The following is a 12,988-nucleotide window of genomic DNA, read 5'->3' on the forward strand; positions in this document are numbered from 1 at the left end:
CGGAATTAAATACAAAAGGCACAATGCCGACTAAAGTACAAGAAGACTGACTGTTCTTACAGTCTATGTTTTGAACCATTCCTGTGACACTAGTTATAGATTGCGGTGCTTCACTCCAGGTTTACTGTATCCCTTGGACCTTCTTATTGACGATGAAACACAGATATTGCATCGGAATTAATTATAAAAGGGACAATGCCGACTTAAGTACAAGAAGACTGACTCTTCTTACTGCTAATGTTTTGAACCATTCCTGTGACACTAGTTATAGATTCCTATGCTTCACTCCAGGTTTTCTGTATCCCTTGGAGCTTCTTATTGACGATTAAACACAGAAGTGGCATCGGATTTAATACAAAATGCACAATGATGACTTAAGTACAAGAAGACTGACTCTTCTAACTGACTATGTTTTGAACCATTCCTGTGACTCTAGTTATAGATTCCGATGCTTCACTTCAGGTTTACTGTATCCCTCGGACCTTCTTATTGACGACGAAACACCGAAATTGCATCGGAATTAAATAGAAAAGGCACAATGCCGACTTAAGTACAAGAACACTGACTCATCTAAATGTCTATGTTTTGAACCGTCCCTGTGACACTAGTTATAGATTCCGTAGCTTCACTCCAGGTTTACTGTATCCTTTGGACCTTCTTATTTGACGATGAAACACAGAAATTGCATCGGGATTAAATACAAAAGGCACAATGCCGACTTAACTACAAGAAGACTGACTCTTATTACTGACTATGTTTTGAACCATTCCTCTGACACTAGTTATAGATTCCGATGCATCACACCAGGTTTACTGTATCCCTAGGACCTCCTTATTGACGATGAAACACAGAAATTGCATCGGAATTAAATACAAAAGGCACAATGATTACTTAAGTAAAAGAAGTCTGACTCTTCTTACTGTCTATGATTTGAACCATTCCTGTGACACTAGTTATAGATTCCGTTGCTTCACTCCAGGTTTACTGTATCCCTTTGTACCTTCTTGTTGACGATGAAACACAGAAATTGCATCAGAATTAAATGGAAAATGCACAATGATGACTTAAGTACAAGAAGACTGACTCTTCTAACTGACTATGTTTTGAACCATTCCTGTGACTCTAGTTATAGATTCCGATGCTTCACTCCTGGTTTACTGTATCCCTTGGACCTTATTGACGATGAAACGCAGAAATATCATCGGAATGAAATACAAAAGGCACAATGCCGACTTAAGTACAAGAAGACTGACTCATCTTATTGTCTGAGTTTTGAACTGTCCCTTTGACTCTAGTTATAGTTTCCGATGTTTCACTCCAGGTTTACTATATCCCTTGGACCTTTTTATTGACGATGAAACACAGAAATTGCATCGGAAATAAAAACAAAAGGCACAATGCCGACTTAAGTACAAAAAGACTGACTCTTCTTACTGACTATGTTTTGAACCATTCCTGTGACACTAGTTATAGATTCCGATGCTTCACTTCAGGTTTACTGTATCCCTCTGATCTTCTTATTGACGATGAAACTCAGAAATTGCATCGGAATTAAATACAAAAGGCACAATGCCGAATTAAGTACAAGAAGACTGACTCTTCTTACTGTGTATTTTTGAACCATTCCTGTGACACTAGTTATAGACTCCTATGCATCACTCCAGGTTTACTGTATCCCTAGGACCTCCTTATTGTCGATGAAACACAGAAATTGCATCGGAATTAAATACAAAAGGCACAATGATTACTTAAGTAAAAGAAGTCTGACTCTTTTTACCGTCTATGATTTGAACCATTCCTGTGACACTAGTTATAGATTCCGTTTCTTCACTCCAGGTTTACTGTATCCCTTGGACCTTCTTGTTGACGATGAAACACAGAAATTGCATCAGAATTAAATAGAAAATGCACAATGATGACTTAAGTACAAGAAGACTGACTCTTCTAACTGACTATGTTTTGAACCATTCCTGTGACTCTAGTTATAGATTCCGATGCTTCACTTCAGGTTTACTGTATCCCTCGGACCTTCTTATTGACGATGAAACACAGAAATAGCATCGGAATTAAATAGAAAAGGCACAATGCCGACTTAAGTACAAGAATACTGACTCATCTTACTGTCTATGTTTTGAACCGTAACTGTGACTCTAGTTATAGATTCCGATGCTTCACTCCTGGTTTACTGTATCCCTTGGACCTTCTTATTGACGATGAAACACAGAAATTGCATCGGAAATAAAAACAAAAGGCACAATGCCGACTTAAGTACATGAAGACTGACTCTTCTTACTGACTATGTTTTGAACCATTCCTGTGACACTAGTTATGGATTCCGATGCTTCACTTCAGGTTTACTGTCTCCCTCTGACCTCCTTATTGCCGATGAATCACAGAAATTGCATCGGAATTAAATACATAAGGCACAATGCCGAATTAAGTACATGAAGACTGACTCTTCTTACTGACTATGTTTTGAACCATTCCTGTGACACTAGTCATAGATTCCGATGCTTCACTCCATGTTTACTGTATCCCTTGGATCTTCTTATTGACGATGAAACACAGAAATTGCATCGGAATTAAATACAAAAGGCACAATGCCGACTAAAGTACAAGAAGACTGACTCTTCTTACAGTCTATGCTTTGAACCATTCCTGTGACACTAGTTACAGATTCCGGTGCTTCACTCCAGGTTAACTGTATCTCTTTGACCTTCTTATTGACGATGAAACACAGATATTGCATCGGAATTAATTATAAAAGGCACAATGCCGACTTAAGTACAAGAAGACTTACTCTTCTTTCTGCTAATGTTTTGAACCATTACTGTGACACTAGTTATAGATTCCGATGCTTCACTCCAGGTTTTCTGTATCCCTTGGACCTTCTTATTGACGATTAATCACAGAAGTGGCATCGGAATTAAATACAAAATGCACAATGATGACTTACGTACAAGAAGACTGACTCTTCTAACTGACTATGATTTGAACCATTCCTGTGACTCTAGTTATAGATTCCGATGCTTCACTACGGTTTACTGTATCCCTTGGACCTTCTTATCGACAATGAAACACAGAAATTGCATCGGAATTAAATAGAAAATGCACAATGCCGACTTAACTACAAGAAGACTGACTCTTCTTACGGACTATGCATTGAACCATTCCTGTGACACTAGTTATTGATTCCGATGCTTAACTTCAGGATTACTGTATCCCTCCGACCTTCTTAGTGACGATGAAGCACAGAAATTGCATCGGAATTAAATACAAAGTACAAGAATACTGACTCATCTTACTGTCTATGTTTTGAACCGTCCCTGTGACACTAGTTATAGATTCCGATGTTTCACTCCAGGTTTACTGTATCCTTTGGACCTTCTTATTTGACGATGAAACACAGAAATTGCATCGGAATTAAATAGAAAAGGCACAATGCCGACTTAACTACAAGAAGACTGACTCTTCTAACTGACTATGTTTTAAACCATTCCTGTGACTCTAGTTATTGATTCCGATGCTTCACTTCAGGTTTACTGTATCCCTCGGACCATCTTATTGACGGTGAAACCCCGAAATTGCATCGGAATTAAATAGAAAAGGCACAATGCCGACTTAAGTACAAGAATACTGACTCATCTAACTGTCTGAGTTTTGAACCGTCCCTGTGACTCTAGTTATAGTTTCCGATGTTTCACTCCAGGTTTACTGTATCCCTTGGACCTTCTTATTGACGATGAAACACAGAAATTGCATCGGAATGAAAAACAAAAGGCACAATGCCGACTTCAGTACATAAAGACTGATTCTTCTTACTGACTTTGTTTTGAACCATTCCTGTGACACTAGTTATAGATTCCGATGCTTCACTCCAGGTTTACTGTGTCCCTTGGACCTTCTTATTGGCGATGAAACACAGAAATTGCATCGGAATTAAATACAATAGGCACAATGCCGACTTAAGTACAAGAAGACTGACTCTTCTTACCGTCTATGTTTTGAACCATTCCTGTGACACTAGTTATAGATTCCGGTGCTTCACTCCAGGTTTACTGTATCAGTTGGACCTTCTTATTGACGATTAAACACAGATATTGCATCGGAATTAAATAGAAAAGGCACAATGCCGACTTAAGTACAGTAAGACTGACTCTTCTTACTGTTTATGTTTTGAACCATTCCTGTGACACCAGTTATAGATTCCGATGCTTCACTTCAGGTTTACTGTATCCCTTGGACCTTCTAATTGACGATGTAACACAGGAATTGCATCGGAATTAAATACAAGAGGCACAATGCCGACTTAAGTACAAGAAGACTGACTCTTCTTACTGTCTATGTTTGAACCATTCCTGTGACACCAGTTTTAGATTTCGATGCTTCACTTCAGGTTTACTGTATCCCTCTGACCTTATTGATGGTGAAACACAGAAATTGCATCGGAATTAATACGAAACGCACAATGCCAACTTAAGTACAAGAAGACTGACTCTTCTTACTGACTATGTTTTGAACCATTCCTGTGACACTAGTTATAGATTCCGATGCTTCACTTCAGGTTTACTGTATCCCTTGGACCTTCTTATTGACGATGAAACACAGAAATTGCATCGGAATTAAATACAAAAGGCACAATGCCGACTTAAGTACAAGAATACTGACTCATCTTACTGTCTATGTTTTGACCCGTCCCTGTGACTCTAGTTATAGATTCCGATGCTTCACTCCAGGTTTACTGCATCCTTTGGACCTACGTATTCACGATGAAACACAGAAATTGCATCGGAATTAAATACAAAAGGCACAATGCCGACTTAAGTACAAGAAGACTGACTCTTCTTACTGACTATGTTTTGAACCATTCCTGTGACACTAGTTATAGATTTCAATGCTTCACTTCATGTTTACTGTATCCCTCTGTCCCTCTTATTGACGATGAAACACAGAAATTGCATCGGAATTAAATACAAAAGGCACAATGTCGAATTAAGTACAAGAAGACTGACTCTTCTTACTGTCTATGTTTTAAACCATTCCTGTGACAATAGTTATAGACTCCGATGCTTCACTCCAGGTTTACTGTATCCCTTGGACCTTCTTATTGACGATGATACACAGAAATTGAATCGGAATTAAATACAAAAGGCACAATGCCGACTTAAGTACATGAAGAGTGACTCTTCGTACTGTCTATGTTTGAACCATCCCTGTGACACTAGTTATAGATTCAGATGCTTCACTCCATGTTTACTGTGTCCCTTGGACCTTCTTATTGGCGATGAAACACAGAAATTGCATCGGAATTAAATACAATAGGCACAATGCCGACTTAAGTACAAGAAGACTGACTCTTCTTACCGTCTATGTTTTGAACCATTCCTGTGACACTAGTTATAGATTCCGGTGCTTCACTCCAGGTTTACTGTATCAGTTGGACCTTCTTATTGACGATTAAACACAGATATTGCATCGGAATTAAATAGAAAAGGCACAATGCCGACTTAAGTACAATAAGACTGACTCTTCTTACTGTTTATGTTTTGAACCATTCCTGTGACACCAGTTATAGATTCCGATGCTTCACTTCAGGTTTACTGTATCCCTTGGACCTTCTAATTGACGATGTAACACAGGAATTGCATCGGAATTAAATACAAAAGGCACAATGCCAACTTAAGTACATGAAGACTGACTCTTCTTACTGTCTATGTTTTGAACCACCCTGTGACACTAGTTACAGTTTCCGATGCTTCACTCCAGGTTTACTGTGTCCCTTGGACCTTCTTATTGACAATTAAACACAGAAATATAATCGGAATTAAATACAATAGGCAAATTGCCGACTTAAGTACATGAAGACTGACTCTTCTTACTGACTATGTTTTGAACCATTCCTGTGACACTATTCATAGATTCCGATGCTTCACTCCAGGTTTACTGTATCCCTTGGACCTTCTTATTGACGATGAAACACAGAAATTGCATCTGAATTAAATAGAAAATGCACAATGATGACTTTAGTACAAGAAGACTGACTCTTCTAACTGACTATGTTTTGAACCATTCCTGTGACTCTAGTTATAGATTCCGATGCTTCACTTCAGGTTTACTGTATCCCTCGGACCATCTTATTGACGATGAAACACCGAAATTGCATCGGAATTAAATAGAAAAGGCACAATGCCGACTTAAGTACAAGAATACTGACTCATCTAACTGTCTATGTTTTGAACCGTCCCTGTGACTCTAGTTATAGATTCCGATGCTTCACTCCTGGTTTACTGTATCCCTTGGACCATATTGACGATGAAACGCAGAAATATCATCGGAATTAAATACAAAAGGCACAATGCCGACTTAAGTACAAGAAGACTGACTCTTCTTACTGCTAATGTTTTGAACCATTACTGTGAAACTAGTTATAGATTCCGATGCTTCACTCCAGGTTTTCTGTATCCCTTGGACCTTCTTATTGACGATTAAACACAGAAGTGGCATCGGAATTAAATACAAAATGCACAATGATGACTTACGTACAAGAAGACTGACTCTTCTAACTGACTATGTTTTGAACCATTCCTGCGACTCTAGTTATAGATTCCGATGCTTCACTACGGTTTACTGTATCCCTTGGACCTTCTTATTGACAATGAAACACAGAAATTGCATCGGAATTAAATAGAAAAGGCACAATGCCGACTTAACTACAAGAAGACTGACTCTTCTTACGGACTATGCATTGAACCATTCCTGTGACACTAGTTATTGATTCCGATGCTTAACTTCAGGATTACTGTATCCCTCCGACCTTCTTAGTGACGATGAAGCACAGAAATTGCATCGGAATTAAATACAAAGTACAAGAATACTGACTCATCTTACTGTCTATGTTTTGAACCGTCCCTGTGACACTAGTTATAGATTCCGATGTTTCACTCCAGGTTTACTGTATCCTTTGGACCTTCTTATTTGACGATGAAACACAGAAATTGCATCGGAATCAAATAGAAAAGGCACAATGCCGACTTAACTACAAGAAGACTGACTCTTCTAACTGACTATGTTTTGAACTATTCCTGTGACTCTAGTTATTGATTCCGAAGCTTCACTTCAGGTTTACTGTATCCCTCGGACCTTCTTATTGACGATGAAACACCGAAATTGCATCGGAATTAAATAGAAAAGGCACAATGCCGACTTAAGTACAAGAATACTGACTCATCTAACTGTCTATTTTTGAACCGTCCCTGTGACTCTAGTTATAGATTCCGATGCTTCACTTCTGGTTTACTGTATCCCTTGGACCTTATTGACGATGAAACGCAGAAATATCATCGGAATTAAATACAAAACTCACAATGCCGACTTAAGTACAAGAAGACTGACTCATCTTACAGTCTGAGTTTTGAACCGTCCCTGTGACTCTAGTTATAGTTTCCGATGTTTCACTCCAGGTTTACTGTATCCCTTGGACCTTCTTATTGACGATGATACACAGAAATTGCATCGGAAAGAAAAACAAAAGGCACAATGCCGACTTCAGTACATAAAGACTGATTCTTCTTACTGACTTTGTTTTGAACCATTCCTGTGACACTAGTTATAGATTCCGTTGCTTCACTGCAGGTTTACTGTATCCCTTGGACCTTCTTATTGACGAAGAAACACAGAAGTTGCATCGGAATTAAATACAAGAGGCACAATGCCGACTTAAGTACAAGAAGACTGACTCTTCTTACTGTCTATGTTTGAACCATTCCTGTGACACCAGTTTTAGATTCCGATGCTTCACTTCAGGTTTACTGTATCCCTCTGACCTTATTGATGGTGAAACACAGAAATTGCATCGGAATTAAATACGAAAGGCACAATGCCAACTTAAGTACAAGAAGACTGACTCTTCTTACTGACTATGTTTTGAACCATTCCTGTGACACTAGTTATAGATTCCGATGCTTCACTTCAGGTTTACTGTATCCCTTGGACCTTCTTATTGACGATGAAACACAGAAATTGCATCGGAATTAAATACAAAAGGCACAATGCCGACTTAAGTACAAGAATACTGACTCATCTTACTGTCTATGATTTGACCCGTCCCTGTGACTCTAGTTATAGATTCCGATGCTTCACTCCAAATTTACTGCATCCTTTGGACCTACGTATTCACGATGAACCACAGAAATTGCATCGGAATTAAATACAAAAGGCACAATGCCGACTTAAGTACAAGAAGGCTGACTCTTCTTACTGACTATGTTTTGAACCATTCCTGTGACACTAGTTATAGATTTCAATGCTTCACTTCATGTTTACTGTATCCCTCTGTCCCTCTTATTGACGATGAAACACAGAAATTGCATCGGAATTAAATACAAAAGGCACAATGTCGAATTAAGTACAAGAAGACTGACTCTTCTGACTGTCTATGTTTTGAACCATTCCTGTGACACTAGTTATAGACTCCGATGCTTCACTCCAGGTTTACTGTATCCCTTGGACCTTCTTATTGACGATGAAACACAGAAATTGAATCGGAATTAAATACAAAAGGCACAATGCCGACTTAAGTACATGAAGAGTGACTCTTCGTACTGTCTATGTTTGAACCATCCCTGTGACACTAGTTATAGATTCAGATGCTTCACTCCAGGTTTACTGTGTTCCTTGGACCTTCTTATTGGCGATAAAACACAGAAATTGCATCGGAATTAAATACAATAGGCACAATGCCGACTTAAGTACAAGAAGACTGACTCTTCTTACTGTCTATGTTTTGAACCATTCCTGTGACACTAGTTATAGATTCCGGTGCTTCACTCCAGGTTTACTGTATCAGTTGGACCTTCTTATTGACGATTAAACACAGATATTGCATCGGAATTAAATGGAAAAGGCACAATGCCGACTTAAGTACAATAAGACTGACTCTTCTTACTGTTTATGTTTTGAACCATTCCTGTGACACCAGTTATAGATTCCGATGCTTCACTTCAGGTTTACTGTATCCCTTGGACCTTCTAATTGACGATGTAACACAGGAATTGCATCGGAATTAAATACAAAAGGCGCAATGCCGACTTATGTACATGAAGACTGACTCTTCTTACTCTCTATGTTTTGAACCACCCTGTGACACTAGTTATGGTGTCCGATGCTTCACTCCAGGTTTACTGCATCCCTTGGACCTTCGTATTCACGATGAAACACAGAAATTGCATCGGAATTAAATACAAAAGGCACAATGCCGACTTAAGTACAAGAAGACTGACTCTTCTACTGTCTATGTTTTGAACCATTCCTGTGATACTAGGTATAGATTCCGATGCTTCACTTCAGGTTTACTGTATCCCTTGGACCTTCTTATTGACGATGATACACAGAAATTGCATCGGAATTAAATACAAAAGGCGCAGTGCCGAATTAAGTGCAAGAAGACTGACTCTTCTTACTGTCTATGCTTTGAACCATACCTGTGACACTAGTTGTAGATTACGTTGCTTCACTCCAGGTTTACTGTATCCCTTGGACCTTCTTATTGCTGATGAAACACAGAAATTGCATCGGAATAAAATACAAAAGGCACAACACCGACTTAAGTACAAGAAGACTGACTCTTCTCACTGACAATGATTTGAAAAATTCCTGTGACACTAGTTGTATATTCCGATGCTTCACTTCAGGTTTACTGTATCCCTAGGACCTTCTTATTGACGAAGAAACACAGAAATTGCATCGGAATTAAATACAAAAGGCACAGTGCCGACTTAAGTATAAGAGGACTGACTCTTCTTACTGTCTATGTTTGAACCATTCCTGTGACACTAGTTATAGATTCCGATGCATCACTTCAGGTTTGCTGTATCCCTCAGACCTTCTTATTGACGATGAAACACAGAAATTGCATCGGAATTAAATACAAAAGGCACAATGCCAACTTAAGTACAAGAAGACTGACTCTTCTTACTGTCTATGTTTGAACCATTCCTGTGACAGTAGTTATAGATTCCGATGCTTCACTTCAGGTTTACTGTATCCCTCTGACCTTATTGATGGTGAAACACAGAAATTGCATCGGAATTAAATACAAAAGGCACAATGCCGACTTAAGTACAAGAATACTGACTCATCTTACTGTCTATGTTTTGACCCGTCCCTGTGACTCTAGTTATAGATTCCGATGCTTCACTCCAGGTTTACTGCATCCCTTGGACCTTCGTATTCACGATGAAACACAGAAATTGCATCGGATTTAAATACAAAAGGCACAGTGCCGACTTAAGTACAAGAAGACTGCCTCTTCTTACTGACTATGTTCTGAACCATTCCTGTGACACTAGTTATAGATTTCAATGCTTCACTTCATGTTTACTGTATCCCTCCGACCCTCTTATTGACGATGAAACACAGAAATTTTAATCGGAATTAAATACAAAAGCCACAATGCCGACTTAAGTACATGAAGTCTGATTCTTCGTACTGTCTATGTTTGAACCATCCCTGTGACACTAGTTATAGATTCAGATGCTTCACTTCAGGTATTCTGTATCGCTCTGACCTTCTTATTGACGGTGAAACACAGAAATTGCATCGCAATTAAATACGAAAGGCACAATGCCAACTTATGTACAAGCAGACTGACTATTCTTACTGACTATGTTTCGAAACATTCCTGTGACTCTAGTTATAGATTCCGATGCTTCACTTCAGGTTTACTGTATCCCTCGGACCTTCTGATTGACGATGAAACACCGAAATTGCATCGGAATTAAATAGAAAAGGCACAATGCCGATTTAAGTACAAGAATACTGACTCATCTAACTGTCTATGTTTTGAACCGTCCCTGTGACTCTAGTTATAGATTCCGATGCTTCACTCCTGGTTTACTGTATCCCTTGGACCTTATTGACGATGAAACGCAGAAATATAATCGGAATTAAATACAAAAGGCACAATGCCGACTTAAGTACAAGAAGACTGACTCATCTTACTGTCTGAGTTTTGAACCGTCCCTGTGACTCTAGTTATAGTTTCCGATGTTTCACTCCAGGTGTACTGTATCCCTTGGACCTTCTTATTGACGATGAAACACAGAAATTGCATCGGAAATAAAAACAAAAGGCACAATGCCGACTTAAGTACATAAAGACTGACTCTTCTTACTGACTATGTTTTGAACCATTCCAGTGACACTAGTTATAGATTCCGATGCTTCACTCCAGGTTTACTGTATCCCTTGGACCTTCTTATTGACGATGAAACACAGAAATTGCATCGGAAGTAAATACAAAAGGCACAATGCCTACTTAAGGATAAGAAGACTGACTCTTCTTACTGACTATGTTTTGAACAATTCCTGTGACACTAGTTATAGATTCCGATGCTTTACTTCAGGTTTACTGTATCCCTCTGACCCTCTTATTGACGGTGAAACACAGAAATTGCATCGCAATTAAATACGAAAGGCACAATGCCAACTTATGTACAAGAAGACTGACTCTTCTTACTGACTATGTTTTGAAACATTCCTGTGACGCTAGTTATAGATTCCGATGCTTCACTTCAGGTTTACTGTATCCCTATGACCTTCTTATTGACGATGAAACACAGAAATTGCATCGGAATTAAATACAAAAGGCACAATGCCGACTGAAGTACAAGAAGACTGACCCTTCCAACTGTCTATGATTTGTTCCATTCCTAAGACACTTGTTATAGATTCCGATGCTTCACTTCGGGTTTACTGTATCCCTTGGACCTTCTTATTGACGATGAGACACAGAAATTTCATCGGAATTAAATACAAAAGGCACAATGCCGACTTAAGTACAAGAAGACTGACTCTTGTTACTTACTATGCTTTGAACCATTCCTGTGACACTAGTTATAGTTTCCGATGCTTCACTTCAGGTTTACTGTATCCCTCTGACCTTCTTATTGACGATGGAACACAGAAATTGCATCGGAATTAAATACAAAAGGCACAATGTCGAATTAAGTACAAGAAGACTGACTCTTCCAACTGTCTATGTTTTGAACCATTCCTGTGACACTAGTTGTAGATTCCGGTGCTTCACTCAAGGTTTACTGTATCCCTTGGACCTTCTTATTGATGATTAAACACAGAAATTATTACGGAATTAAATACAAAATCCACAATGCCGACTAATGAACAAAAAGGCTGACTCTTCTTACAGTCTATGATTTGAACCATTCCTGTGACACTAGTTATAGATTCCGGTGCTTCACTCCAGGTTTACTGTATCCCTTGGAACTTTTTATTGACGATGAAACACAGAAATTGCATCAGAATTAAATACAAAACGCACAATGCCGACTAAAGTACAAGAAGACTGACGCTTCTTACTGACTATGTTTTGAACCATTTCTGTGATATTAGTTTTAGATTCCGATGCTTCACTTCAGGTTTACTGTATCCCTCTGTCCTTCCTATTGACGATGAAACACAGAAATTGCATCCAAATTAAATACAAAAGGCACAATGCCGACTTAAGTACAAGAAGACTGACTCTTCTTACTGTCTATGTTTAAAACAATCCCTGTGACACTAGCTATAGATTCCGATGCTTCACTCCAGGTTTACTGTATCCCTTGGACCTTCTTATTGACAATGAAACACAGAAATTGCATCGGAATTAAATACAAAAGGCACAATGCCTACTTAAGTACAAGAAGACTGACTCTTCTTACTGTCTGTGATTTGAACCATTCCTGTGACACTAGTTATTGATTCCGATGCTTCACTTCAGGTTTACTGGATCCCTTGGACCTTCTTATTGGCAATGAAACACAGAAATTGCATCGGAATTAAATACAAAAGGCACAATGCCGACTTAAGTATAAGAAGACTGACTCTTCTTACTGACTATGTTTTGAACCAATCCTGTGACACTAGTTATGGATTCCGATGCTTCACTTCAGGTTTACTGTATCCCTCTGATCTTCTTGTTGACGATGAAA

Source organism: Schistocerca americana, unplaced genomic scaffold, assembly GCF_021461395.2.
Source record: "Schistocerca americana isolate TAMUIC-IGC-003095 unplaced genomic scaffold, iqSchAmer2.1 HiC_scaffold_54, whole genome shotgun sequence".
NCBI lineage: Eukaryota > Metazoa > Arthropoda > Insecta > Orthoptera > Acrididae > Schistocerca > Schistocerca americana.